General features: G+C 42.4%; 1 protein-coding gene across 3 annotated transcripts in view; it reads left to right on the top strand.

Moving 5' to 3' along the window:
- Positions 1 to 12,377, top strand: part of POU6F2 (POU class 6 homeobox 2) — a 463,146-nt gene that overhangs the window by 203,011 nt on the left and 247,758 nt on the right. The window lies entirely within an intron of this gene.

Below are 12,377 nucleotides of genomic sequence, written 5' to 3'. Positions count from 1 at the left end.
TACTCTGGAAGGATAGTTCTCTTGGTACTACAAAAGTTTTCACTTTTCTTTAAAAGATTTGGTAACACTGGTTGATAGACTGATTTACAAAAGATTCTGTTAGAGGAAGAATTATATGGTGAAAAATGGCCTGGATATATTATTAGGATGCCTAACAAAAAGAAGACAAATTGGTTTTGGACTGCTGAAAGGTGTTTGTTTTCTCCATTGATATGAATCTTAGCAATTAAAAAATGTGGGGTCTTTTTACAGAGTGAGAGTTCAATTGTGTAAGTTATCAGAATAACAATTTAAAGTACTTTTGGTAGTTGGTCAAATGTCAGGGCTCCTTATGGCCAGAGCATCAGCCCATAGATAAGAAATTGACCACGTAAGAACTGGTTAACTTTTGACCCAAACTTTCTTACACACTGTATGTTCTAATATCCCACCTAGCGTTGCCACTTCGTGACTTTCACTTTAATGTTTAAAACGAAGTCTGTCTTATACCATTAAATTGTGCCAGGAAACCTGCCATTCATAAATCATGCATGCCCAGGACACGCTAATGCACAAACTTTACTTCTTTCAAATTTGAGAGTGCCTGGGAACCAGGATCTCAAGATTAAGCAAATAAGGCAGGAATAAACAAGGTAAAAAGCAGAAGTAACAAAGTGTAGGGAGAGGCTTTCTAATGTAGGTGCATGATGAAATCTTAATGAAGAAATGGGCATTATCAAAATGCAACCTTCCATTTGGAACATTTGTGCTTATGGGAATATTGAATATTATAAATAAACATAAGCTCGTGGAGCTCCTAGGTCATGAATTAATCTTGCTTGGTTAAAACAGACGCCAAAGTCAGAGTCCAAACAATCAGGCTTATGATATCTTTATTATGGCTTGGTATTCTTAGAATTTTAGTGCCTGGTTGTTTTAAGAGCTTGAAGTTAGTGACTGGTCCAATGTGGACTTCCATCAAGATTTTCTCTGGCTCTCTTTTCTTTAAATATCAAATTTAGGATTAGTGTGGAATTTGGTTCTTTTTACACCTTTGGTTTCAGAAAATGAATTCTAAGGTTTGTGGCCTGATTAAGTAGGTTCAATGAGAGTGCTAACTCTTTTTATCTCTTGGTGCTTCTTACATGATTTTCTTATCGGCCTCACCTTCAAAAGTGGATTGGAGTTGATGGTCAAGCTCTCATCTACTAAACAAACACAAGGGAACATGTCTCCCTTTGTCATTTCAGTGATGTTGGAAAGCAAGTGGTGAGGTCATTAAAATAACACACCTTCCAGTAGCAGCTCAGGCCGTTATAGGAAAACCTTCCTAATCAGTCTTAACACGCAAGCCTGTCCTCTAATACTTTTCCCTTTAATAACTTTGCAAATAAATCCCAATTCCTAAGCCACTGTTAGGATCCAGAAAAACTCCCCTGCAGTTTCCTTGGGCTTTTCTCTTCCTTTTGTATCTTCTCACATGATTTCTTCACCACCCAGACCTCACCGGGTGACTGGGGATTTCCTAGGGATATGTGACTTCTTCTGCTGAGACAAGGAAAGTTCCAGGCAAACAAAAAAGAGTTGGTCACCCTGCCAGAAGTCCTGGGGCAATAAGGAGGATAATTGGGTAAATGTCTCAAATCTCCATGGTGCCCAAGATGAGTGTCCACCTCCTGAAGTATAATGCCAATGACATCCTGGCATTCAGCCAGCATCCGACCCAAGGATGATCTCACCACCTTTAGGGTACCTACTGCAGCCCTCGACAATCCGTAGGCAATGTCCATGGCTTGTGTAGTTTTCCAGGTTATATCACAGAAGGCGGTGGGATTCTAAGGATGGTGGGTGGATGGTTGGCAGGCTGGAAAGGCATCTGCAGGGCTCCTGGTTGACTTTGAGACTGAGCCAATCCCAGGCATAATCCAGTCCCACCCCCTTTCGGGGGTAGTAATCTTGTACATGGTCTACACTACCTGAGAAGGAGTCCTTACACTCATGTGTATAGTCAACCCATGTATGCTCCGCCCCTCCCCATGGTCCACCCTACACAATGGACACAGTCACTTCCAAGGCTTTTAAGTCTTTTGATTCAGAGTCTGTCTCCCTCTCTCTCTGCCCAACCCCCCACTCTCTCTCTCTCTCTCTCAAAAACAAACATTAAAAAATATTGAGTCTTTTGAAACAACTAGTAAGTCTGCACAACTCAAATAGATACCCACCTGCTTGCATGGTTTTATAAAACAAGTGTGATTAGTCAGTATGAGGGAGAGGGATTGAAGTGTTAAACTCCTTGTCTGAAGTGGAACCTGTTTCCATGTGATGCACTGAGTTCTGGATGGTTCCCCTCTTCCTCATTGTGAAACGTTAAGGGTTATTCATGAAGTAAATCTGCCAGCTGCAATTATCTCTGAGTATCCTCCAGCCTTCCTGCCTAGTCCTTCAGCCTGTCTGTTCTTCTAGCCCCAAAACTACAAATTTGCTAAGAAAGAAAAATACTGACATAGTTTCTTAATGGTTTTTGGAATTTGGGGATAAGTTTTCAAGTATCTTCTTCTGTACTAAAGGGATTAAGAGCTGCTTCATTTACGTTCCCTATCAAGTGACATGGAATTGCTCTCAGACCCTCAGAGGCCATGACTCATGCATGTATTTTAATGAGCACTAATGACATGTTGTTACGATGAGTGGCTTTTCTTCACACAGGCAGCAGGGGTCCTATCACTGTCTGCTCCTCTGAGCATCATTCCCAGACTAATGGCATCAGCTCTTGTTGGAGCTTGTTAGAAAAAGCAGACTCTCGGGCCCCACCCCAGACACATTGAACAGAATCTGCATTCTTAAAAAAATTCCCAGGAGATTCTTAGATACACTACAGTTTAAGAAAGCCTGGTCTAAGGAGCTTTTCCAAAATTCATCTGGCAAATCCCCTATTATCTCCAGCAACCTCTCCAGATTCCAATCATCCTCCGGTGATGGGGAGCCATGTGACTGTGATAAGCGCCCTTGTTAATTTTCCTGCTCGGACCACCCGAGGCTTCTATTGAGGGTAAAGAGTGAAACGAATAACTTGTTTGGGAATTAACTTATTGCTTCCGTTAGGACATTCGCATCCCCCAGACAGAGAGGGGTTCTCTTGCACAGTTGAAGCATTGTTAAAGTCCTTGCTCTGAGATTTTATCCAGCAAAAGCTTTGCATTGATGAAAAAGAGATCATATTGCCCTGCAGAAAACTCATTTGCATGGCCTGGGATTGTTTTCCCTTTCTCCTCAGATCCTTCCATGCAGGAAAGAGATGCACCAATGAGGGGGTCTTTTTGTAAGGAAACAGCCGGGAGTAAGGTGTTAGAAATCTTGCAGAATCCCAGAAACAGCTGGCAGCCCAGACTGTGGCACCCTGGAAGTGAGGTTTGGAGATCAGAGAAAACAGTGAATCACTAAGCTGCAGGCTGTGTCATTCTCCCCTTGGAGAAGACAGGCATGTGTCCCCACTTCTAGGGTGACTAGTAACCTGTCTCCTCTCTTCTCCTGCTCCTCCCTGTGACTCTTCTCTATTGTGTTGGTTGACTTTTGGCTAGCCCATAATTTTGGCTCACTCATATTCCATTCTGTCTCCTTGGAGGACACGCATCTTCCCAACTCATGTACCTCCCAGGAACACTCCGTTGCTATTTCAGTCTCCATCGTCTCTATCTTGATGCCCATCTCCACGTCTGTCAAAATTCAGACTCTCCAAAATTCAAATTCCTAATGGGCTGAGACGTGGCATTCTAGACTACCTTGTAGGTCACTGGCCAGACTAGAGATTGACTGCCCCATGTGGAAGTGTGCATTCCTGTCCAGTCAGCTCTAATGTGAATGGAAGGGGGGAGCTGGGATGACATGGTGTGGAACATGGGCAATATGCTTAAGAAATATTAGACAGAAGAAATAAAGAAAAAGAAAAGGAAACATTAGATGGGAGATGATGAGGGCCTCCCTCAGAAGTAGAAGGGGCACTGGGGGAAGCAGGCCACTGGGAGTGGCCTGCCCACTGGGACTCCTACACAGACTAATAGGCCCTCCCGTGTGCATGGGAAGAGATTGAGACATACCCTGGACTCAGAAATGCCAAGGGTGGGGTCTAGATTCTGAATATTTTAGGGGAGGTCCGTGGAAGTTCTGGCTGGGATTCAAGGGCACAAGTGCTCTAAACTCAGATAAGACCTAGAAATGACCTACTCCTCAACACTCCATGTCCCTACATGAAGTAGATACAGATTCTCTCCTCTCTTAACCTTTGAGAGCCCCTGCCCCCTTCCAAGCACCTCCCACCATCACCACTCTGGATCTTTCCATTCCCGTGTCCTTTGTCTATCTGCTGCCCACAGAGATTTGCTCTCAGGTGACTGTCAGCAAACCCACACCTGTGACACGAGACTAACAATGACCGGAAAGCTCAAAGAAAGAAAATGACTAAGGCTGCTCTGTCACATACGTGATAAACTTTCAAAGTCAGTGTTTTCCATTTACTTATTATTTTGAAACACACCTGTGCTAAAAATATAATGTGCATTTGTCCTAGTGTGGGAACTGGATTATCACTTGATGGGGCAAAACAAAGTCCCCATGTGGAACTCATGCAAATGTGTTGTGTTTTTTCCTTTGTAAGATTCAGGCAGGAAATGTCGACGAATACAACCTCGTATTTGTTGGAACAAGTGACAACAAGCCACAGAGGGGTTAATGGGACAGCAGGGGTGGGTCCACATCTAGGGCAGATGATTCAAGTTAGTGACTTTTCTCATTGCACAGACTGAGACAACCCACTAATCACCGTGGACAACATAAATGGAGAATATAAATGTGCTACGTAGGAGATTTATATCAAAGTGTGAACATTCCAGTTCAGTCAAGCATAACATTTAAATTAATGACCAAAAATACATTAGAGAGTGCTGCTTAACCTGAACATGGAAAAGCAATTAGGTTCAAGGCAAGTTGAAAACTCAAGGCCAAGGGTGGGTTTTCCTGCCCTTCGTGCTGGCTGGAAAACAGCCCTCATTTTCTCTCACTCTCCAAAGTCAAGTCAGGGAAAAGTATGGGGAATACTTTCAGTTTGGGGGATTTTGGCTGCAAATTGCATTACATTTCCTTTCTGTTTGTTTTGTTTGTCCTTGTTGTTTTAACCAAGGTATCATTTACGTACAATAAAATGCATGGATCTTAGGTGGCACACAGCTCAATGTGTCTTGATAATTCTATGCCTCCATGCAACCTCCATCCACCACAGTTGATACAGAAAACATTTCGTTTTCCCCCAAAGGTTCCCTTGTGTCCCTTTGTAGCCAATCCCCTACCTCAAACCAGGCAACTCTGATCTGCTTTCTATCACTTTCGATTCATTTTGTTTGTTCTAGAACTTCATATACATCGATTCCTACGGTATGTATGCTTTCGTGTCTGGCTTTTTTCACTCGGCATCATGTTTTTGAGATTCTTCCGTGTTGTTGTGTATGTCAGTGGTTCCTTTATTTCTTTCCTAAGCAGTATTACATTGTAAGAAGATGCCACAATCGGTTTCTCCATAGCCAGCCCCACATCCTAGCAGGCAGACATGGTGAAGTTCCCCTGCCCTGGGGGTAGAGAGAGTTGTCTCCGTTGGACACCCCTTGGGAAGCATCCATGACCACTGTTCTCCTTGGCCCTTTGCTATATCCCTGGGAGATTCTTCCCTGCCCATCATCTTTCTTAGCTACATCTGAAGAGAAAATTGAGAAATATGCCTCAGTCCCTGTATGGCTTATGGAAGCTTGGGGGCCGAAGGGGTTGCTTGAAGTTTCCAATAGTTAAAGATTTGTAGCTTCCTTGGGAATCTGGTTCTGTCAGAAACTGAGAATGCTTCTGATCTTTTTGCTTTCAGTCAGTTCCAGATGCCAAAGTTTTTTCCAAGGCATACATCTTCTGTGTAATTTATTTTTGCTTTTTCCCTCCCTCAGTTCTCTGTTTCAATTCAATCAGCCTCAGGGTATGGGCACTCTGACCTCCTTGGTGTTCTCTAAACATGCACCTACCCAAGGGCCTTTGCACAGGTCACTTCCTCTGACTGAAGGACTGTTTCCCCAGAAAGCATCAGCCTACTTCCTCCCTCACTGTCCCCAGTACCCCTGTTCCCTCTGACCTGATTTCCTTCATTTACCTGTCCATAGTGCTTACTACCTTCTACATAGATTTAAAATCTCAGAAATTGTTGAGTCTTTCTTATCTTGTCTTGTCTTCTCTTCTTTTCTCTTCCCTTTCCTTCCTTCCTTCCTTCCTTCCTCCCTTCCTTCCTTCCTTCCTCCCTTCCTTTTACTGCAGCCACCTAGGGCAGTGGAGGCAGCATCCTGATGCTTAGCCCTGATGCTCTAGGGGATGATAATTACATATAGTGTGTTAATAATATGTAGTGTTTATCTAGTCCTGCCCTTAGAACGTATGTCCTATAAGAAGCATCTTTGTTTGGTTCAGTGATGTGGCCCAAGAACTGGAGCAGTGCCTGGCTCATAATAAGTGATCAAAAATAGATGGATAGAGAATGGATGGATGGATGGATGGATGGATGGATTTTAAACCAGGAGTCAGTCAAGTGAAGAGAAGTAAAGAGAACATTCAGTGTAGAGAATAAGGCATGAGGGTCCTCTGAACAGTTTTCATTATTGTTCAAGTGAAGGTTAGGAGTCTGAAATGGCAAGAAATCAGACTGGAGGAGCAGGAAGGGGTAATACTGGAGAGATTTGTATGCCTTTCCTGTACATGCTGAGCAGCCTCATAGGGCCCAACGTGTTAAGAGATGAGCAAACCTAAAGGCGATGCAATTATGCTATGATATTTTCATGGGTATATGTTTGCATTTCCTTAGTAATGCTTATGTAATGCCAAGGACTGAAATCAGCTTATGATACAAGAAACCTGAAAGGCCAAATGCTGTTTTTTAAAAAAAGAATAAACCTGGATGAAGATTCGGACCTATGGGACAAGTCAAAGGGGAGGCACATCACATTCATACACTTATTTATCTATTTGTTTATTTATTTATTGAAAGAGAGAGAGTGAAAGCAGGGGAGGGGTAGAGAGAGAGAGAATCTCAAGCAAGCTGCACTCTGAGAACAGAGCCCGATGCAGGGCTCAATCCCATGACTGAGAGACCATGACTTGAACCAAAACCAAGAGTTGGAAGCTTAACCAACTGAGCTGCCAAGGCACCCCCACATTCCATACTTTCAATTATCTGACAGTAAACAGAGTCATATCAGCTTAACAAGAAACAAGGTCTTTTTTTTTTTCTTTTTTGCTTTTCACTAATTTTATTTATTTACTCAATGTATACCTACTGAGCTTTCATAGCATATTAGGTCATGATCTCAGCTTAGGGTATAACAGGAAACAAAACAAAGAGAGACTCTGAAGGCACTGTGCTCATGCAGGATGTAAAGGAGAATGAAGCAATGAAGGGTGGCAGGCATGGGGACATGATGTATTTTACACAGGGTCATCAGCATCAGTCTTTCCACTGGACAGAGACCCAAAGGACACGAGGGACAAAGCTATATAATATCTGGGGGAAGAGTATCCCAGATTAAAGTTCCAGATGCTGAGAAAAGTTCATCACACAGATTCCCAATGAAGAACTGTGGAACCGACTGGTGGACAGGACACTGGGCATCTTTTGGGTTCACTAGGTTGTACCACAGTAACTAACAAGCACACGGTCTCAGTGAGGTACCACAGAGGTTTATTTCTGTGTTTATTTCATAATACATGTTGGCTGCAGGTCAGCGGTGGCATTGCTGAACATCCTCTTTCTAGGGTCCAGGCTGAAGAAGCAACCCTCTTCCTGGAATAGGCCTTTCTCATCACACAGGGAAGAAAGAACAGCAGAAACACAATGACTTCCAAATCTTTGGCTCAGAAGTGGCTTATATCACTTCCATTCATGTCTTGATCAAGCCTGCTGCCGATGGGAATGAGGATACCCCTAAAGCGGAGGGTGTTCCTCGAGCACATGATTGGAAGCTATATTACAAGGTGCTACACTGTTCAACCCCCACTGCACTGAAGATACCCTGCATGAGTATTTGATTTAGGTCAACTTTAAGATTCCTTCCAACACCAAGAGTTTACCATTCCATTAGGTGAACCCATTAGGTGAGACCATTAGGTAAAATGGGCTATCCGTGGGTTCCTTTGAATACAACTCAGTAATAATTTCATAAAGTAGTAGAATTCAAACAATAAATATAAAAATAGATTACAAATTTATGGAACAATTGGGGACTTTAAAAAATAGCACATGTACACATGTAAAAATATGACTCCTTTTTAAAAAAATTTTTTTTAATGTTTATTTACTTTTGAGACAGAGAGAGAGTGCACGAGCAGGGGAGGGGCAGAGAGAGAGAGGGAGACACAGAATCTGGAAACAGGCTCCAAGCTCTGAGCTGTCAGCAAAAAGCCCGATGTGGGGCTCAAACTCACAGACCGTGATATCATGACCTGAGGTGAAGTCAGATGCTTAACCAACTGAGCCACCCAGGTGCCCCAAATATGACTCCTTTTATGTAACATTCAGGAAAAGGCAAAATGATGGGGATGGAAAGAGATCAGTGGTGACCAGGGGTAGGCAGTGGGGGAAGGAGTTGACTATAAAGCAGTGCAAGGGATTTTGGGAGGCTGATGAGACAGTTCTCTGTCTCGATCATGATGGAGGTTACAGGACTCCATGTGTTTGTTAAATTGCATGCTAGAAAGGGTGAATCTTACTGTATGTAAAATATACCTGTTTTTTAAAAAAGGGAAGTAGATGGTATGGTGCTTATAAAATACCAATAAAACACCAACTTAGGGGCACCTGGGTGGCTCAATCATTTAAGCCTCTGACTGTGGCTTAGGTCATGATCTTGCAGTCTATGAGTTTAAGCCCCGCATTGGGCTCTGTGCTACCAGCTCAGAGACTAGGGCCTGCTTCAGATTCTGTGTCTCCCCCTCTCTCTGCCCCTCCCATGCTCATGCTCTGTCTCTCAATAATAAATAAGCATTAAAAAAAAATTAAAACACCAACTTAATGTTAAAACATAAAAAAGAATATGTATGGGGCTCCTGGGTGGCTCAGTTACTTAAGTGTCCAGTTGACTTCGGCTTAGGTCACAAACTCACCGTTTGTGAGTTCGAGCCCCACATCAGGCTCTCTGCTGTCAGCACAGAGCTTACTTCAGGTCCTCTGTCCCCCTGAGTCTCTGCCCCTCCCCCACTCTACTCCTTTTCTCTCTCTCTCTCTCTCTCTCAAAAATAAACTTTAAAAAAGAATATGTGAGTACAAATCTGCTAATAAAATGAAAGCTAGGGAAAGCTTCATGGAGACGAGAGACTCAAGTTTTCCCATTAAAGAAAGTGTTAATGGCTCTATTTCTCAGATGCACAAGTGAACACTAAAATAATACAGGTTTTTACATGCACACAATTTGACTCCAGTTGTTTGAAAGAAATCCAAACACACATCCACACACCCCATAGAGAGAGGAAAAGAAAACTACTGTATACAACAAAGTGTTACTGGTAGATTCTAGACAGCAAGAAATTATGGATGATGTTTTCCTTCTTTAAGTTTCTTCATTAATAAGTATTATTCCAAAATCAGAATACTTTGTATTCATTAAAGTTAAAAGTCATATCCAAAGCATCATTATTAGCATTGACAAGGTTGGGTCTATGGGTCTGCTGTCTTGCCCTTCTAACCACCTTTTTAAAAAAGCATCCCTCAACGCAAAGTGGATTAATTCTCAGATTAACACTACAACCACAAAACAACTCTATGCATTCATGATGTATGAGCAATCTTTAATACGAGTAAAATTGCCTTTAAATGTGCTTGATTTTATTGATCAAGGGATAATTTATAGTCAGGGAGTGGATGAGGGGTAGGCACGTGTTTCTGAGCGTTCTATCATTCTTGACGAAGGAAACAGTAGGTGGCCATGGGCGCCGCTTTTCCTAATAATTTACTTTTGTGCTATTCTAGTGATGTCCATACCCAGAAAGTGTCGTCCCCAAGGGCATCATGAACATGAGAGCAGAGGTCTAATACCACTCACAGAAAGGGCAATGCAGCACCTGCCACAGAAACAAGAAGAATGGACTCAGGCTTTTCGTATGCAATGATTTCTCAGCCTCTGATAGGTGGCTTGCTGTCACAAAGTCCAATATTAAAAATATCTAGTGCATAAATTCATATTTGCGGTGTTATTCAGAAGAGCCCCACCTGACACACCATACAATAATACCAAATCCACCATAAAGAAGTTATGAAAGTTGTTGCATGTGTCTTACTCCGGCAGTTTTTCAAACCTCCGTATCTCCGAGGCTTCAGACTTTTTATTTAAAATACCTGGAAAGCCCGTTCTGCAGTACATTATCCTTGAAGCAGGCGTCACTGAGGCACTAGGGTATGGATTAAACTGGAAGCACATGAATGAGGAGTATGACTAGTATACTGTGTATTTAAGAGATACTGTCAATGGAATAAAGCATTGTCAAAGGATAATGGTTTCCAGCTGCCACATAAATGTCAAAGCAAAGCCAAAGCATTTATTTTCAAAGCAAAAGGCAGGGAAGTAATGTGATCCCCAGTTTGTACATAATAAGGCTGTAAATCCATCAGGGCTCTTGATGGCATGCAGCGGTGTGTCTACACTAGGATGTGCAAACTGGATTAGATTCCAAGGCAGCCATCAGAGCTCTTTTCCAAGATGGCTGCCGCTAGAATGACACTGAACATAAAACCAGAAAAGATTGTGCTCAGAATGTTTCTCAAACCTACTCCATTACCAAGGATGAGAGAGACTGGGATTATTTGTTCAAATTTCCTCTGGGACCAAAATAAAGAAGTCTTCTGTATCTTTTGGAAAGTGTGGAGGAGGCGGGCAGGGAGTGGGGAGGTACTGAAAGTAAGGAGATGGGAGTTGGCCCCTCCGTTCCCCTCTGCCAATGTTCAGAGAATGAAGAGGTAGAGTTGCCAAGAAAGTCCGGTCTTCTTGTGCGCGTGTGATTCTTGAAGGGCAGATTTCCAACGAGAGGTCACAGCTGTCATTTCTTGGCCCCTCCAGAGAAAAGCTCAACCTCATTTCTTGCCCTGAGCTATGCACAAAGATTGATTGATGGATTTCACAAATACTTGCTAAGCATCTGCTCTTTTCCAGGCACTGTGGCACTGTGGTAGGCACTCCGGTCTGGTTAGAAAAAAGGCCTTCGTAGTAATCAGGGAGAGAAAGGGTCCGGGTGGCCATGATGAAGAGCAGAGGATTCATTGAGGAGACATTAACAAGATGAGTTTGGTAGGACTTGGTGATGGATTAAATGTAGAGGGATAAAAGGAAAGGCAGGGAGATGTTTAGCTAATTTGACATGTGACTTCATTTCCTATGGAAATTTTAAATGGAAATACCAGTGGCCAGTTGAAAATACATGGTTCTAAAACTCAGAATGGAATTGGCACTGGAGACCCTGATGTAGACACCATCAACACATGTGACTGAAACCAAGGAGGGAAGACATTTCCGGGAAAGAAGAGGTTAGGGAAGGATCACGAGTCAAGCCATTGGAAGAGGAAGATACAGGCACAGCCAAGACCGAGGAGAAGTCCCAACGTGCATGATTGTTCTGCACCGGCTTAGCCTGCAATTCTTTGGGTTTGGATTAACTTTCCTTGGACATAATCGACACATTCACACTGGAGCTTCTGGTTGTTGCTTACCCCTTATATAGCCAGAGTGCAACAAGAAAGAGCGTAAAAATTATATCTGTCAATTTGCTCTTTATCTTCTGAAGACATGCCAAGTTTCCATATATAAAGAAGCTATTTTAAGAGCTTGTACCTAAAAGCTTGAACAGGGTTTGCTGTCTTGCTGGAAAGTAACTCCACTGATTTAAATCTATTATTTAAAAATGTAGTTGTAGTCTTAAAAATCTCAAAATGAAAGTACTTGAGTCTTTTTCCCCCCTCCATTCTTCTTTTTAAAGCACTTTGGGTCATGCCCACTGTAGCCATGCAGGGCAGAGGAAGTAGCATTGGCCTTGGTATGGGGTATGGATAGAGGAGGACACCTGTGCTGGGGAAAAGCCGTAGTATAGATACCATACTTTTAATTTTTGAGAATTACTTATGTTGGAAAACTATGTCTTATTGCTAGCAAAATTAGTCACTGAACATCTTTTGGTTCCACATTAACCTTTTTTTTTTTTTTTTTTTTTTTTTTTGCTTTAGTGTTATCTCCCAAATTGTATTAATCAATCATGCTCACCCACTGTATAGCCAAAATTTACAACAAAACAAAACAAAACAAAACTCAGTATGTTTGTCATTTGTCACCAGATTAGGATTAGCA

Source organism: Panthera leo, chromosome A2 (genome assembly GCF_018350215.1).
Source record: "Panthera leo isolate Ple1 chromosome A2, P.leo_Ple1_pat1.1, whole genome shotgun sequence".
Lineage (NCBI taxonomy): Eukaryota > Metazoa > Chordata > Mammalia > Carnivora > Felidae > Panthera > Panthera leo.
This window is presented reverse-complemented; position numbering and strand designations above follow the sequence as displayed.